Source organism: Pinus tabuliformis, chromosome 6 (genome assembly GCF_031772625.1).
Source record: "Pinus tabuliformis cultivar Carrire ecotype Pingquan chromosome 6, CPIR1, whole genome shotgun sequence".
Taxonomy (NCBI): Eukaryota; Viridiplantae; Streptophyta; class Pinopsida; order Pinales; family Pinaceae; genus Pinus; species Pinus tabuliformis.
In genome coordinates, this window is record NC_142292.1 from 1480093392 (window position 1) to 1480112099 (window position 18708).

The 18708-nt window shown below is 40.4% G+C and overlaps 1 protein-coding gene across 2 annotated transcripts in view; it reads right to left on the reverse strand.

Annotated features, from left to right (window-relative positions):
- Positions 1-18708, reverse strand: part of LOC149264223 (putative serine/threonine-protein kinase At1g54610) — a 179571-nt gene that overhangs the window by 65310 nt on the left and 95553 nt on the right. The gene's annotated exons all lie outside the window — the stretch shown is intronic.

Genomic DNA, 18708 nt, shown 5'->3' on the forward strand with positions numbered 1-18708 from the left:
AGTTTAAAAATCAATAAAAAATAACAGCAAAAAGAATTGTTATAGAAGTACAAAATGCAAACCAGAATTTGCTTTCGACCAGTCAAAAAGATTTATTTTTTCTGTAATAAACCACTAATGATTAATCTCATCCAAGCCTCTCTGAGTTTTGTTGGATTACTACCATCAATCATTTACCCAATTTCATTTATGCTGCATAGACATGTGAATTCATTTTAAGCTTTTGCTAATGTGATGTCATATATTCATTCAATATTTGTTATGCTAAGGTTTCTCAAATAGAGGTATAGATACCCTGTGTATGCATTGAACCCAGTTTCATGATGAAAAGGTATCTTCTAGGAGGAAACAAGCTATATATGCCTTCCAGACCATTTTCCACTAGTTTTTAAATTTAGAAAAAAGCATGCATTGTATGATGTGCATGGTAATGTGGCAATCAGCAACATGAGCCTCTCAAGCGTACATGCCAATTTTAGGTCATTAATTGCGATTGTCCCAAGTTAATATGAAGCAAAAACACCAGTTAGATAAGCAATGTGTAACTGTCAACCACCACTTGCATGGAGAAACAAAGACAAGACTTGTTGGTGTTATCATGTCTGTGAAATTTTCATCCAAGCTAGTAATTGTGGACTCTTTTTAATTGGTAGACGAGGGTAAGGATAAAATTATTAATGTCCACAAGTACCAGAATAGGTCTATAAGAACTAGAAAGTAGAAGAAACTGCAACAGTAATGGGGGAATGCTGATGTTTTATAGCTACAGAGGGTCTTCTACACTGGCTTGGTGTCTAGCATGTAGAAGAAGTTTGATTTACTCTTTAGATGCTTGCTTGGTGGAGTGAGTGACTTTATTACTTCTTTCCTAAGGTTAACCTTACGAAAAGTACAATAATTAGACTAACTAATTATTGTGGACTTGTTACCCACCAAAAGTGGGTGAACCCTAAGAGAAACTTTTCTCCTATTCATTTCTTCCAGCTGGCAGTCAGCAGCCCTTCAACGCCACTAGTAGCCAATGACAATATGTCATTTATGTCTGCCACCTGCATCTGTCATATGTTTCCTCGCCCATCTAAAAAGGGCACGTGTTGAAAAGTGAGCTTCCGGTCAAAAGGTACTATTAATTTTAGATAACAATGGTATGTTCTATGCTTGCAACGATTCAATGTCCTTCTATTAGCCCAATGAAATAGCAATCACAAAAACCATTAATCACATTGACAGTAACTGTGGATAGAACATGAACAATTAGCTGCAGAAGACAAGCCAAGACGAGAACACAAGAATTTGGCTAATGCCAGGCAAAAACCTCAAGATGGGGAAAATCGTTGATCAATTCTTATTATTATAAATACCAAATGTTCAGCAAAGGGGAAGAGTACAATAATACAAAGTCAAAGTCAAAATTGAATTGCCAAATCACTGTCCAAAACAGCCCTGTAAAATTTGCAATTCTACTCTCAGTCAATAGCAGTCAAATCAGCCCTAACCAGAAAGTCAACAGCAGTCAAAGTCTGGTCAAACTTCTCCACAACAGCTCAGTCAAAGGAGAGAGGAACTTGGCCACTCTTGCTGGTCAAAGTCGGCCCAAAAAAGTAATCCAAACAACAGTCAAATTGGTCAACTCTGCGGTCAAACAGGCCTGCGGTCAACGTAGGTCAGTGTCCAGAAATTCTCGATTTCTGTGCCAAATAGTATGGCCTGCCCAAACAGAATCTCCCACAAAAATTGCAGTCAAAGGAGGTCAAATAGCCCTTGGTCCCTGCAGGTCAAAGCCCTGCAACAGATCTGAAATTCGTCCTCCTTTCTGCCACACATGTGAAAAGAACAGCTGCCCAATGAGGTGTACGAACCAATCAGATGAGGAGAGAGAAGAATGTGTTGTGTGATGATGATGCCAAATGAGGGTGGAGGTCTCTCTTATTTATATGAATTGATGAGGGTCAAAAGACATGTCTGTTGGGCTTCATGACCCTACATGATGATGTGGCCAACCTTCATAATTTGTGCATGTGTGGGCTTCACTTCAAAAAATCATTTCTCCTTGTTCAAATTTAGTGATCTTTAGGTCAGTTTCCAAAGTGGAATTTGGCCCTAATTGATAATTTTAACACTCCCTCTCAACTAGAGAGAATTCCTCCTGCCAATATCTAACCATCGATCATCATGCCATGTTCTCATCATGAACCATCTTTACATCTCGTCTCAACTCTGCTAAACACTGATATAGCTAATGAAGAGGAATTGATCAAGAGTGAGTCACAAGACCTTGCCACTCTCCACTGACAAAAGTCAGTCCACATAACGAGGGGTAGAACCCCAATCTGACTTGATTGTGAGCAATCAAGTTGTTGAACATCATCCATCCTGTTCATAGGGAGTACAGTAGTACACGATGTGTCCATTTGTAGTGCTATGGTTCCTATTCTCTTTTCCCAACTCATTGACCAGATGAGAGGTACTTCACATGAACCCGAACTACATGGGTAGGATGTATGTTGGGGCATCCGCAGGACAAGGTGAACCACTCATTTTGTTCATATGCCATAGGATAAGGTGAACCACTCATCCTATGCATATTGCAACAATCGTAGGGGAAGGTTAACCACTCACCCTACACACATGTATCATCAATCATAGGGGAAGGTGAACCACTCACCCTACACCAGTGTGGAAAAAGTCTGCAAAAAATCCCGATTTAATCCTAAAAACGCGATTTTTTGAACTAAACGATTTAATCCCCCGACTTTTTGGCGACTTTTTCACAAAGGAAAAACTCGTGATTTTTTCCTTACACTCTCGACTTAATCGGGAGTCGACCCAAAAAGTCTTCCTCCCTTCCCAGGCCGCAGATAAAGAGGCCGCAAAGGTGAAAAAAACTGTAAATTGAAGCTTCCATCCATGCATTTTCAAGTTATTGCATTGTATTGTTTGTCATACTTCTTACGAGCATAGTAGTCTCATTTGTTATCTGTTAGTTTTGAGGTTAAGATATGTTTTTGTTTTCCAAGGAAAAACAAATCTTTATACTTCATATTTCTAGTTAGAAAGCAAAGTATACATTGGCTAAGCCTCCAGGCTTTCAGTGATCCAGACTCTAACAACCACTGCCCCTTCAAAAGATTACAAAAGTACCAAAAGGACAGGCATACAACAGTCTTCCGTAGAAAGAACCCCACACCATCAAAAACATTGTTACAGTTGTTGAATGATTCTAGAAGAAACAACAAAGAGGTCATGAAGATCAAATAACAACCTATCCAAAAAAACAAAACCAGTGCCTAAAAAAAGCCCATTTCTCAGACAGGAACAAAGTACTTGTGAAATCTTGTGATAGCAAAGATCCTTCCTGCAATGAGAGCACGTTTTGAAAGGGAATCTTCTTTAGTGGTGAACTCCTTGTAAATGTGGGGAAAGGTTATGTATCAGAGGTGGATTTTACCTCCAAGAGTTTTTGAATAATAGATGCCAAGGCTAGGTTAGTAATCTAACATCCACTGTTTTCTCAGAAAATAAGCAGCTTGGAGTCACCAAGCGTTAATTTTCACATCTACTGTGATACTCACTGTTAATTTTCATTGGACCTACCACCTGACACCTTATTACCCAAGCATATTACAATCTATTGAATAAATGCATGACTTATTTCTTAATACAATTAGGAAACAAAAATTAAAAGGGGAAGAGGATCTCAGTGACTAGTTACTTGATGACTTTTAGATGACTCATGATATACATTTATTATATTTTTTGTTGATATTTTGACTCTTGAGAGCTGAGACTCAGACAGGACTCAAAATTCAGGAGTTGATTCACTATTTTGATCTGTGATGTAGCACTAGACTTCATATACATATCATATATTAGCTTACTTTACATGTTTATGTGGAAATGCGTTTATTTGATTTTGTGGATACTCTGATGTTAAAAAAAGTTTAAAAAATGAATAATTTTGTGTTTTTTTAATTTTGCCGACTTTTTCAAAAAACTCCCGACTTTGACGAGTTTTTCAACTTTTGGAGCCTTTCCGAATTAATCCCGACTTCGACTTTTTCCACATTGCCCTACACACATGTCAACCATCATAAGGGAAGGTGACCCACTCACCCTATGCTCTCATATATCATAGGGTATCATAGGGGAACTCACCCTGTACACAACATACCCATAGGGGAAGGTGAACCACTCACCCTATGGTCGCACATAGCTCCAAGAAGTACCCCAAGCCCCCAAGAACTCCCAGAGCTCAATGTCCAACACAAAATGAGGGTCCTTCCATGACTCCAAGTCTCTCTCGGAAGGTTAAAAACTTGACATTTCCCAAGGTCTTCGTGAGAATGTCAGCGACTTGCTCATCATTCTTGATGTGATGGAGCCTTATTGATCCCCGCTGTACCATATCTCGGATAAAGTGGTACCTGATATCAATGTGCTTGGAGTGGTCGTGGAACACAAAATTCTCTGAAAGGCACATCCCACTCTGATTGTCGCAATAGATAACGGTGGTATCCAGCACATGCTCAAATAGCTCACTAAAGAGCTTCCTCAACCAAACAACTTCACAACAAGCCATACTAGCATATATTTGACCTCGGCAGTTCTTAGAGCAACTGATTTTTGCTTCCTACTCATCCAAGAAATTGAAGCAGATCCCAAAGAGAAGCAACACCCTGATGAGCTCTTTCTATCCACCACACTGCCATCCCAGTCAGCATCAGAATATCCATGTAGCCTCAAATTCTCAGCAGTTTATCTTAGTCCATTGTTGATAATACCACGAAGATATCTTAAGAGATTTTTTGCAGCGACCCAATGTATGTGATGAGGCTCAACCATAATTGACTCAAAGTATTTACAGTGAAGCATATGTCTAGTCGAGAGTTTACCAAGAACATCAAGGCCCCCACAAGTTGTTTATATTCAGAAGGATTTGCCAATTCGGGCCCAACAACACTTCCACATAGCTTCTTGAAGTTTAGTTCCATCACAGACTTGCATTCTACCATCCCACATCTTTCTAACAACTTCACAATGTATTTTCCTTGAGAAAGGAAAATCTCGCCTGGCTTTTTCCAGACCTCCAGGCCTAGGAAATAATGCATCAGTCCTAGGTCCTTCATTTCGAATTCGGAAGTCAACTCCCTCTTACATTGATAAATGAAAGGGTTTGCATCATTCAAAAAGAGACCATCAACATAAAGGACCAAAATAAGAGGCATGTTTTCAACCTTGAAGTATAGGTTTGGATCAACGTAGCTCTTTGTAAATCTCAGCTTCATAAGAAAGCTATCAATCCTTTCGTACTAAGCTCTAAGGGCTTGCTTCAACCCATAGAGGATTTTCTTCAACCGACAGACATGTGTCCTTCAATCTTGGACTTCGAACCCCTGAGTTCGTTCCAAGTAGACTTCCTCCTTAAGTGAGCCATGCAAGAAAGTAGTCTTAACGTCCATTTGATGTAGGTTCCAACCTTGATTGGCAGCGAGAGCAATAATAGATTGGGTAGTGGTATATATCGAGCAATTGTTGCAAATACTTCATCATCCACTCCTTCCTTTTGAAAGAAGCCACAAACTACGAACCTGGCCTTGTATTTTTCAGCACTTCAATCAACTCCATGTTTAATTTTGTAAATCCATTTAAGAGGTGACCACGGACTTGTCCTTAAGTCTAGGCACCACGTCCCAAACATCATTCTTCATGATTGATTCATATTCCTCATTCATCGCATCTTTCCATACTTGGTTTTTTTGAATGTGCAAGGTTCAGCTTGAACAATAGTACTCATGGAAGCCAAGTACCTTTGGTACCTATTCGGCTTCTTACTTTCGTGAAATGTCCCTCTTGGAGCACTATGTCTCTCAGCATCTTCAAAAGTATCTTTGAGCCATAATGGTCTTTTCCTTGAGGTAGAGAAATCACCAAGAGGTGGATCAATAGGATCCATTGGTCCATTAACAACATGCATAGGCTCATTCTTTAGAGGTTCATCTTGTTGTGGGCAACGTCATCATCGTCTTTCTTTGAAATGGGGAGATCTTTGGCTTTCCCGAGGGCAGTGTCTTCATCAAAGGTAACATCTCTGCTTACTTCCACATCTCTTTGGCCAGGTACATAGATTCTATATGCCTTTGAATTTTCATTGTAGCCGACAAATATGCTTTTCTTCCCAGAAGCATCCAACTTATTCCTTTTCTCTTTAGGCACATGAAAGTATACAAGACAACCAAAGATTAAAAAATGAGAAACATCAAGTTTCTTACCAGTGAAAACTTCATCAGGTGTCTTGAAATCTAAAACTTGATGCGGGCACCTAGTTTGAACATATATAGCAGTGTTGGCAACTTCAACCTACAAGAATTTCAGTAGACCTTGATCATAGATCATGGCACAGGTGGCTTCCATGATTGTTCGATTCTTTCTTTCAGCAACACCATTTTGCTCAAGAGTATGGAAAAGTTGTCTCCCTCTTAATGTCAGCCTCTTTGCAAAAGTCATCGAATTCATTTGATTCATATTCGGTTCCATTGTTGGTCTTGTTAACCACCATTTTGTGGGTGATATCCTTAGGAGAAATTTTTTTCTCCAAGATGGTCCTCAGTCGCCAGCCAGCAGCCCCTTGCAAATACCAGCTAGCTCATTATGCAATTTCTCTGCCCCCTGAGCCAACCATGTGGTCCCTCACTCATCTGCCATGATCGTATGTTTAAAGGTGGACCTCTCGAACCTAAAGGTATGCCTTGTCATTTGGAAATTGAGTATTGTAGTTTGCTGATCATGGACACTTCTGGGCATGGATACTTGGGGGGATTCAGTGGAAAGAATGGGCTAGGTTTGTGTTCATGTCCCCCGGACCCCTTTTAGGTATTAACCTTGATTCTAGTCCTGTTGGATCTCTATTGCTGACCATTTGGCTCTAGGGAAGGTATTTCTTGGGAAACCCCGGTTTTGGTTGTGTGGTCCCGCTCCCTTATCTGCTCATATAACCCTCTTTCCGCTCATTATCATCCCATTCATCATTTCTCCCACCTAGGTCCACATTCCTCCATTGGGTCCACATAGCATTAGCTTGCCCCTTCCCCTTGCCCACACCTTGGGTCATGGCCTCGAATGAAGCCCGGAGGTTGATGCAGCTAAAAAGAAAGATCAAAGCATATTTGGCAACATTTAACAAGAAAATGTACCACAAAATGGAAAAGATGGTCGGGAGAAACACATTTAGCATTTGGGCAAAAGCCAACACATGATCTCTACCCCATCATCACAGCCATCATCCTGTTTCCTATAGGTTCTATAAACATCCTTCATCATATAGGAGCCCATGGTTGTTCCAACCCCTAGTGGGCAATGAACCACCCGACCTTAAAAGGAGGTACTCAATGTTATATCTTATACATCATGCTCTTTGTTATGAAACCAGCTCAAGAAAAAGATAAAAAAGATAGATCAACACCTTAAAATTCAGCCTCTTCGAGGGGGCAACCTCCTTTACATTACAAAAATGAACAATTCTTGGATGATACAAATGAAAAGACCTCCTTTCTATATATAGGAGTCTAAGGGGTCATAACATAATCAAAGCCGACATAACAATAATAATGTAAGGGCACAATAATAACAATAGTGGGCTTCTATGGGGCACAATAGTAACAATATGAGCACTACATGGGTACATCAATATAATAAGTGGGTTGTACTAATAACAATAAGGGGTTACACTAGTAGTATAGGGGCCTAACATGCCCCTCTCCTTCAAAAAGCGTTGTCCTCAACGCTTGAGTAGTTCTTGATGCTTCTGTATAAAATTCTTGTCCTCCCATGTGGAATCTTTAGCGGGTAAGTTCTTCCACTTGATGAGATACTCTGAAATTGATCGATTTCATAGCTGTTGGGTTCTTGTTTCTGTGAATGCTCCAGGTTCCAATATGATTTTTCCTTCCTCTTCAATTTCTGGCAATATTGTTTGAATTGGGATCTTTTACAACTTTTGAATAAGTGGCCATACTTCTTCATCCTTCTTCCATTCATCCCTTGCTTCGTTTATCTAATCTGGTTGGATAATAGAAATAGCACAAAACAATGCTTCCACATCCTCATCCTTGAAGAGTCTTCCCATTCGGTAAGGTCGCCATTTTTTAAGTGCATGTAGTATTGCCAACATTTCCTTCTCATAAATAGCTTGCTTGAGATGTAGCAGTAAAAATACCCAATCACCTACATCAAAACATTTTTCACTACGATGTTGATCTACCTGTTGTTTTGTTTGATTTTGCACTGAAGTGGCGTTATCCTTTAAAATTTGGAGAACTTGTTGTTGATGCTCAATGTGATCTTTCACTGCTTGAACCTTTTTCTTTTTGATATGTCCTTCTATCTCTAGAGTTTGAGGAGTGGTAATTTCTTCCAATCCTTTACAAGATATGGTCGGATTCATTTCTTGATGCTCGATGTGATCTTTCACTTCTTGAACATTTTTCTTCTTGATATGTCCTTCTATCTTGATAGTTTGAAGAGTGGTAATTTCGACCAATGAATTACAAGATATGGTTGGATTCATTTCTTCTTTCTCGATGTGATCTTTCACTTCTTGCACCTTTTTCTTCTTGATATGTCCTTCTATCTTGAGAGTTTGAGGAGTGGTAATTCTTGCCAATGCTTTACAAGATATGGTCTGATTCATTTCTTCTTTCTCTGGGGTGGGGTCCTGGCGTATATCTTCTTCTTTTGATGTTTCTTGATCCTTTTCTTCCTCCTCTTCATATTCTATGTAAAATAATTTCTTCTCAACACACTTATGACCTTTAGTGCATTTTCTATCACAATTGTAACAAAGCCATTTTTCTCTTTTTTCTTCCAATTGTTGTGGTGTAACCCTTGTAGGTTGTGGAAGGCTAGGAAAAACAACACTTCCATCTTTATAGTTGTGAGGGGTATGCTTCCTGGTTTCCATCATTTTTCTTTCCACTATGTCACAAAGCTCTTTTCCTCTTTCCAATTGTTGTGGTGTTATTCTAAAGAAGGTGTTGCTCTTTGTATCCTCATAATGTGTTATTATTTCCTCCGTGAAAATTGACCACGTAACAAGTTGTTTACGAGAACAAAGCCCTTCATACCATAAAAATTGATCTGGTTCTAAATATGAAGATGCAATACATACCTTTTGTAACAGTGGTACACCATGTACATCAAAATATTGCTCCATATGAAGCATCCAATTTACCGGATCCTTGCCATCAAACTTCCTCATCTTGCTTTTTCTTGATTTTAGGAACTCGATCTTGAAACGACTGTAACTCTGTATTTTCGGATCTTTAAGTTCTGAAATTGCGACCTGTGGTAGCCCTCTGTGTCCTCTTTCCAATGCCACCAATCTGATCCAAATTGGATTCTCCAAGAAAGAGTTATGCACAATCTCCCAAGATGACCTAATTATAGACCTTTCTAGAAGAGCGAACTTGTATGAAGTGTCACGTGTCACTGTTTCGACCTTTGGCTCTAAAAAATATATACAAGAAACTACAATCCGTCCTCTTTCTGTACCTTCTTATGAAATTTCAATCCAATGCTCAGAAAGAAAGTTATGATGATTTTCCCCACGTCACCTGTTTGGAATGTAATTCAGGAGTCTGCAAAAAGACCAACTTCCTCAGATCATATCTCCGCAAATATAGCGTGAAAAACTCTGAAATTCGGACCCGAGCTTCAGCGCAATGTATTCTCAAATGGGCTTTTTTTTTTTAGCTTCTGAAACATCGCAAAAAAAAAGTTATAGCGAAAATGCCACGATTCCCTGTTTGGAGCAGCGAAACCCTAGAATCCAAAGCTCTGATACCAAATGTTATGAAACCAACTCAAGAAAAAGATAGAAAAGATAGATCAACGCCTTAAAATTCAGCCTCTTCGAGGGGGAAACCTCCTTTACATTACATAAATGAACAATTCTTGGATGATACAAAGGAAAAGACCTCATTTCTATATATAGGAGTCTAAGGGGTCATAACATAATCAGAGCCGACATAACAATAATAATGTAAGGGCACAATAATAACAATAGTGGGTTTCTATGGGGCACAATAGTAACAATATGGGCACTACATGGATACATCAATGTAATAAGTGGGTTGTACTAATAACAATAAGGGGTTACACTAGTAGTATAGGGGCCTAACACTCTTACCCCTTGAGCCCCGAGTAGTGAATCAAAGAAAATCATAAAAAATGCAAAAGGCATATAAAAAAGGTGGAAAAATCAAGGTCAGGGCACCTCAAGTACCATGATTGCTCCCTCCTATACATTATAAACCCAAGTGTGGGCTTCCCTCTTATTACCTACCCTTGTACCCCAACATGTGACCCAAGGTTGCCCTTTCTCATCCCCTACTTTATTCACCTATCTATTGCATGCCACCACCTTCTGAAGGATGTACCTTGACTATATTATCCCCTTTAGAAGTATAAACCACCTATGGGATTATTGGTTAGCCCCATTTGGAGTTTAGGAGACATTGGCACATCCCAAAGCCCATTATGGAAGTGCAGGCCATTATAAAGTCCCCACCTGTGGTCCATGACTGGTCAGCTTATTTACTCGATTTCTCTAATGACTTGTTGTACTAGAAGGCTAGGGGACGCATTGGATCTTATGCAGGATTGCAGATGGTTTCCATCTTGGATTTGGTCTCCCTATACGGGATCCTAATCATCTAGGGGGCTACATTGACACATGTAGGATGTGCGTTGGGAGTCATGGGCCTCCACAGCAACAAATTGCACTCCATGGATCCCCACAGCCATCAAATATTGCTCGTGGTTCACTTATTGGACGAGGAAGATGCACCCGATCCATCATGCCCAGCTGGCCCCAAATTGCACCATACACTTGGCAGGTGATCCAGGACTTGCACGATGATGTGGCACCCCACCTAAACCATCATCCTAGCCCTTGTAGGCAACCTATAGGCATCTATTTGTTTGAAGACCCATAGGGACACGTGTGTGCCCTCACATCTCATTTGGAGCACCACAGGTTATTACAAGGGGCCAACCCCTTGTCCACTGCTTTTGAGGGTCCTACTCTTCATTGTGGCACCCATGGACCTCATTAGGGCTCTTAGGGGGCCCTACGACATGCATAGATTATTATTTGACCTCTTGAAAGGTTGATTCTTTCATTTATGAGCTAGTTTGATGGGCTTGTCACCAAAAGTTGAATTATTAGAACATTATTTTATTTTTGGGGCTTATGTTGGCCAAGGAGGCTAATTCGAACTCCTAAGTTGTGTACAAATACAACTGAGATGGGCTCATTTACTTATCATCACCTTGGATTGGATCTCTCTATTCTTTAGAGAAATTCGCACTTTTTTTCTGAAGGATGAATTGAAACTTTTATGGATGAATTTTGATGGGTGGATATTGGGCTATCTTCTCTTAGAGCTTCTCTCTTGTCAATTGTGAATGGTTGGATATATTCTATTACATGTAAGTACATGCTTTTAATGTTATTCTTATTTTACTTTTACATATACATTGGACTGGGATTTTCGTTGTTCTAGGGCTAATTGTTGCATGCATTTACTGCTTAAAATTGTGGAATTTTGTCTCTATTATAGCATCTCTCAATGTATGGGCCATGTAATATGAACGAAATCTCTTAGGGGTAATTCTATCATAGAATTTGACCCTGATAAGCCATTTCCTTCGCGCATTGAAGTATAAAAGCTGCAAGATTGCTTCTCCTTGACCTAGAAGGCTAGCGAATTGGTCTTGAGGCCTCCTTGACTAGGAACCAAGAAATCCTACTCATATTCATCATAGACTCCATTCTCACAAAGATTAAGGCACTGATCTACCAAGGGTGGTCACTAAAAATCATATTCATTCACCTCCTTCTAGGTCTAGCCAAGCTAGGGTACCTAGGGCATCAATTTCCCAACAAGCTAGCCCCCCAAAAAGTTCGATCTCCTAGTATCTCTTGCACTGGTGTTTCCTCAAGCTCTCCAATTTTTAAGCCATTCCAACAGTGGAGTTGAGAGAAAAGTCAAGGCCTAGATCTAGGATCAAACTGTGCCCTGGCATCCTCAAGGCTAGTACCTCATAGGGTCAAACCAACACCTTCAAGTGAACATTATTTCTTTGATCCTTTCCCCCACCTTGTCTAGGGTAATAATAACATTTGTCACTATATTCTTTCCTCATACCCTAGACTGGGTCCACTTGGTCCCGTGTGGTCCCGTTCCTTTGAAAAGACAATTCTTCAAGAACCATTCAGGATACCAATTGCAACAAGGATTTAAGGGATTGGGAAACTCCTTCACAAGTCATATCCCCTAAACCTAACCCTCAAATCCTCCCTTCCTTTCCCTAGAATACATAGTACCTTGCTTAGAAAGCAAGCAAGCTCCATCCTTCAAGCTCTTCTAGGAAAGGGATTATTTGGGTCACTCATATCCATTCATTGACTTATCCTTCATTCGTGACTCCATACATACCGGGTCTCCTCCCATCAGTGAAAGTCTGTAAATAGAAGAGAGCCTTAGTTGAGGTGATAGTGGGATAAGTCTCCATTTGTTGCCCTTGGCCTAGCATTTTCCCTTTAAGCATCCCTTTTTAGGCCCCCTGCTAGTTTAAGCAATAACATTTTGGCGTCGTTGCCAAGGACACAAGACGTGTATTTTGTTCCCCATACGACATATCGACATATCATTATTGGCAACTCCATTGGAAGAACGAAGCCCTAGTTCTTCATTGAGCTTTAAAGTTAATGCTTGTAGGGTGAAGCAAGCATCTATCAAGGCACGTTAAATTCAACCTGGCGACTCCATAATAATCTTAATATGCAAAATCATAGAAAATGGAGATTTCTCTTGGTCCAAGGTTGCACGAAACGGGGAAACGAGTACGAGTTTCCGAAACGAGAAGCGATACGAAACGCGACCTCCCCAAATTTTGGAAACGGGGAAACGCGAATATATATATATATATATATATATATATATATATATATATATATATATGTTAGGACATTTACGAAATATGTGCAATCATAAAGCATATGTGATACATTCTAATTTATTACATTATGGTAAAATTGTCAATTGTCAATGCATAAACTATAAGTATCTAAATTTACATCACATTTACTCATGAATAATCACATAATGAAAATAGAAATATCCAAAATCAGCCACGAGAAATTTCTTATTTTTTGTCTTGTGCTTGATTGGGAGTCTCCTCCTACATAGTCGAATGGCCTTAGTGCTCTTGATTAAATACAAGTTTCATACCCTAGTACCCTACATTCTCTTGATTATTGGGAGTCTCCCCTGCATAGAGGACTTTGTTCTCTCGATTAAATACAAGTTCCATACCCTAGTACATGATAAAATCCAATGGAAACATTGCAATACCCCCAATCCTGGAATCCTGAAAAACAGATAAGTCTGCTGGATTTTGAGTGAGATCTAAAATTCTACTTTCTCCATATGAAATCCAATGAGGGCGAAACCACTCTCAAACATCCTGAGTCATTTCATGGTAATGTTAAAAATTTAAGTAAAAGGATGAAAATGAAAAATAAAGGAGAATATCACTTTTACTTTAAGAATTTAACATTACCATGAATTGCATATCAACACTAAGGCAAAAGTTCACTTTTATAACTTTAGACAGGCATCTGGAAGCAACTAGAAGTCACTAGACTAACGTAAGAATAGATTAGAAAACAAATTAAAAAAAATTAAATTAAAAAAAACACAAGTAAATGCTGAAATGTGGGTCGTACGGCCCTGAAACGCGTTTCAGCGTTTCGTACTCGTTTCCGTACGGAAACGCCCTCCTACCCCACGTTTCCTACAACATAGTCTTGGTCATATATTTGAAAAACTCAATAACTAAGAGATTTAGGGACTGCAAAAGGAAGTGGTAGAATAAGTAGAATCTTTTCAAAATATGTTGGAGGACATGGATATGGAATTCATGCTTAGGTTTTATAGGTCACCAGAAGTACAACTTGACATGGTAAGGTGTGCTTATGAAAAGGATCCTAGTCGTCTCCTTGACCTTGCTCACATAACCTGTGTTGTGAATATTCTAGATAACCTCATCAATAACAATGGGAAAGGTAATACCTCCTATGAGGATGACGAAAAGTTGGAACCTGCGAGCCTCCAAATCACACAAGAAAGAATGGATGAATATAGTTGGTCATGCAGGGGGTAGTAAGGGAATATAGTTCTAATGAAGTTTTTTCTTGTTTATATGATGAAGAGGTGAAGCTTCATAAGATGAAATGTGAATATAAAGAGAACTCTACTAATACTCTCCTCCTAGAAGCATACTACCAGAATCATGTAACAAACACATTAGCCATTGGTCTTCAAGAGAAGAGAGAAGAAGAGAGGCCCTGCTTGTCAACCAACCAAGATGAAGCTGACCTTGAGGATCTCAGTGATGAGCAGGAAGATGAGTCCTTGTTGGGGTTGCAAGATGGATAGGATGATTTTGAGAGCACATGTGTCGAGGAGATTGAAATTATGGAAAGCAAGGCTGAGATTGACCTTACCTTTCTCAAGGATATCACTCCTGATACCTCTCCTTTTGAAAACCTTGAGGAAGGTGATCCCGTGAGCTCCTTGGAAAATGACATAAGAGATTATTTTCGCATTGAAAAGGAAAAATGGGAGATTGTTGGGCCCCAATTTGATTATGCTCCCATTTATGATACTGACAAGGAAGGTGAGATTGAGATTGGTTTTCCCTTTATCCCAAACATTACTTGTGATAACATATCCATCGATACCTTTGAGAAGGAGAATTATTATTTTCCCTCACATGAAGAAGGACAATTGGAAGTGATTGATCTCCTTTTAATGAAAGCCCAATCTTTGATGCTTATAATGAGGAAAGCAATGAGGCTCCCACCTACCCACCTTATGACTATGCATTCAAATCACTTGAGCCTTTAGATTGTGGGGAAGGAAAACCCGTTGAATATGATACTTCACCCTCCCCTTTCCCTGTCCCTCTCGTTCATCACCTTCAATCTTCCATCATCCTTTTTGATATGACCTCGAGTGACAATGCCCCTTTCCCCTTTCTGAATATGGTGTCAAGGAAGAACCCCTCAATGAATATACTTCATCCACTTTGACTCATCCTCGGGTTGCGACCGCTCCGCGACCTCCCCTCTCCAATGTGACCATCACCTTGAGAGACCCATTTGTTGCACTCCTTCACTCCCTAACCTTTTGTTCCCCTCTCCTCATAGCCTTGTGGCATCTACAAAGCATGATATTATAGGCAATGATTATGATAAGGAATTCTTGAGAGTGATCATTTATTCCACCATTGTGTACCTAGAAGGAAAGCGCAGGACCTCTAGATTGACCTATTTTCTTTCTCCTAGGACTTCCCTTTACCTCAGATGGAGATCATATTTTCCCGCCTCCCACCCGCTTCATCCGCCATGTGACTATGTCCACATTCAATTTGGAAGTTACTACATGAATAATCATACTGACAGGGACACGTATATTGATGTGATAATATATTGGTTGCACTAGCTTTATGATTAAACTTAGTATTAGCCTTACTATATGCATGTTAGGATAGGATGCATTGCATGATCATTTTCTCATTACAGCTAACATCATATGATATTTCTCATGGTAGATAGATGCATACTTGCATATTTTACTTTTTGTTGATTTTATGGCTTAACATTTAGCATGTGCGATCATGAGACGCCGCGAAAACATGTTGCCCCGTGTTTTTATCTATAAATGTGTAGGTGACAGGTCTACGATAACCAAGAGATTGTTGGAGTTCCCATGACCTCCTGTTCAAGTAGCTTCATCCAATTCTTCAAGAGATCACGTCCCAATTGGAGCCAGATGTTACCCACCATTTTATGGGTGATATCCCTAGGAGAGCTTTTATTCTCCAAGATGGTCCTTAGTTGGCAACCACCAGCTAGCTCATTATGCCATTTCTCTGCCACCTGATCCAGCCATGTGGTCCCTCGCCCATCTGCCATGATCGTATGTTTATAGGTGGGCCTTCCAAACCTAAAGGTATGCCTTGTCATTTGGAAATTGAGTATTGTAGTTTGCTTATCATGGACACTTCTGGGCATGGATTAATGGGGGGATTCGGTGGAAAGAATGGGCTAGGTTTGTGCTCGTGTCCCCCAAACCCCTTTTAGGTATTAACCTTGGTTCTAGTCCCGTGGCATCTCTTTTACTGACCATTTGGCTCTAAGGATAGTATTTAATGGGAAATCTCGATTTTGGTTGTGTGGTCCCGCTCCCTTATCTACTCATATTACCCTCTTTCCACTCATTACTGTCACATTCATCATTTCTCCCACCTAGGTCGACATTCCTCCATTGGGTCCACATAGGGTTAGCTTGCCCCTTCCCCTTGCCCACACCTTGGGTCATGGCCTCGAATGAAGCCTAGAGGTTGATGCAGCTAAAAAGAAAGATAAAAGCATATTTGGCCACATTTAACAGAAAAATGTACCACAAAATGCAAAATCTAGTCGGGATAAACACATTTAGCATGTGGGCAAAAGCCAACACATGAGCTCTACCCCATCATCATGGCCATCACCCTAGTTCCTATACGTTCTATAAACCTTCTTCATCATATAGGAGCCAATGATTATCCCAACCCCTGGTGGGCAATGAACCGCCCGACCTTAAAAGGGGGTACTCACTGTTATGGCTTATACATCATGCTCTTAACCCTTGAGCCTCGAGCAGATAATCAAAGAAAATCATAAAAAGGCAAAAGGCATATAAAGAAGGGTGGAAAAATCAAGGTCGAAGCACCTCATGTACCACGATTGCTCCCTCCTATACATTATAAACCCAAGTGTGGACTTCCCTCTTATAAGCTACTCTTATTCCCCAGCATGTGACCCAGGGTTGCCCTTTCTCATCCCCTACATCATCCACCTATCTGTCACATGCCACCAACTTCTGAAGGATGTACCTTGACTATACTATCCCCTTTAGAAGTAGAAACCACCTAATAGGATTATTGGTTAACCCCATTTGGAGTTTAGGAGACAATGGCACATCCTGAAGCCCATTATGGAAGGGTGCCATTATGAAGACCCCACCTGTGATCCTTGACTGGTAAGCTTATTTACTCGATTTCTCTAATGACTTGTTGTACTGGAACGCTAAGGGACGCATTAGATCTTATGCAGGATTGCAGATGGTTTCCATCTTAGGTTTGGTCTCCCTATACGGGGTCCTAACCCTCCAGAGGGCTACATCGACAAATGTAGGATGTGCGTTGAGAGCCACGGGCCTCCACAGCAGCAGATTGCACTCCATGCATCCCCACAGCCATTCAGAGATTTCTCGTGGTTCACTTATTGGAAGTGGAAGATGTACCTGATCCATCATGCCTAGCTGGCCCCAAATTTGCACCATACGCTAGGAAAATGATCTAGGGCTTGCACGATGATGTGGCACCACCTGCACCATCATCCTAACCCCCCTTGCAGGCGATCTACAGGCATCTTCAATTTGTTTGGAGACCCATGAGGACACGTGTGCCCCCACATCTCATTTGGAGCACCACAAGTCATTACAAGGGGCCAACCCCTTGTCCACTTCTTTTGAGGGTCCTACTCTTCATTGTGGCACCCATGGACCTCATTAGGCCTCTTAGAGGGTCCTACAACATGCATAGATTATTATTTGACCACTTCAGAGGTTGGTTCTTTCATTTATGAGCTACTTTTGTGGGCTTGTCACCAAAAGTTGAATTATTAGAACATTATTTTATTTTTGGAGCTTATGTAGGCCAAGGAGGCTAATTCGAACTCCTAAGTTGTGTATAAAGACAAGTAAGATGAGTTCATTTGTTCAATATCACTTTGGATTAGATCTCTCTCTTCTTTAGAGAATTTCACACTTTTTCTGGAGGATGAATTTTGATGTGTGGATATTGGTTTATCTTCTCTTAGAGCTTCTCCCAAAGATTAAGGCACTAGTCTACCAAGGGTGGTCACTAAAAATCACATTCTTTCAACTCCTTCCAAGTCTAGCCAAGCTAAGGTACCTATTTGTTTTTGGTGTAGCTTGGGAGGTACTCCAAGCCCTAGTGTTCGAGGGTTGGAGGTCAAAGCGCCACAAGTAGCCTTGTGGGCTTAGAACCCAAGCCTGGGGTTTTGCACCCATCGGGATTTGGGCCAAATCCATGAGCCCATTTCGATATGTGATGGATGAGGACGATAGCTCTCGGCGAAACAATTCTAACTCAACGAGAATCATCCAACTCCAAGTTGTAGAAATGGAGTTATGAATTTTTGAAGATTAGTGATGGGAATTTCACACGTGTTAAGGTCGGCTTGGTGTTAAGTTGACTTAACTAGTTATGGAAACCCCTAGAATGACACCTTGAGAAACCCCTCATTTGTGTATAAATAGAGGGTGAGGGAGTCACTTTAGACTCATCCATTTGTGCAACACATATACATCAAGAAGAGCTATGAGATTGCCCTAGCTGCAACAAGGAGGACAGGTCCTAGACAGCGTAGAGGTCTGGATTTCTGTGATGGAGGTCGAGTGATCTACAGGAGCAGCGGACTGTATTTGGGTTGAAAAGAGGGCCGAGACTATTGTTCTAGAGGCCGAGTAGCCTTGTTGGTGGGCCAAGATGCTTAAGGTCAAAACGTTGTGT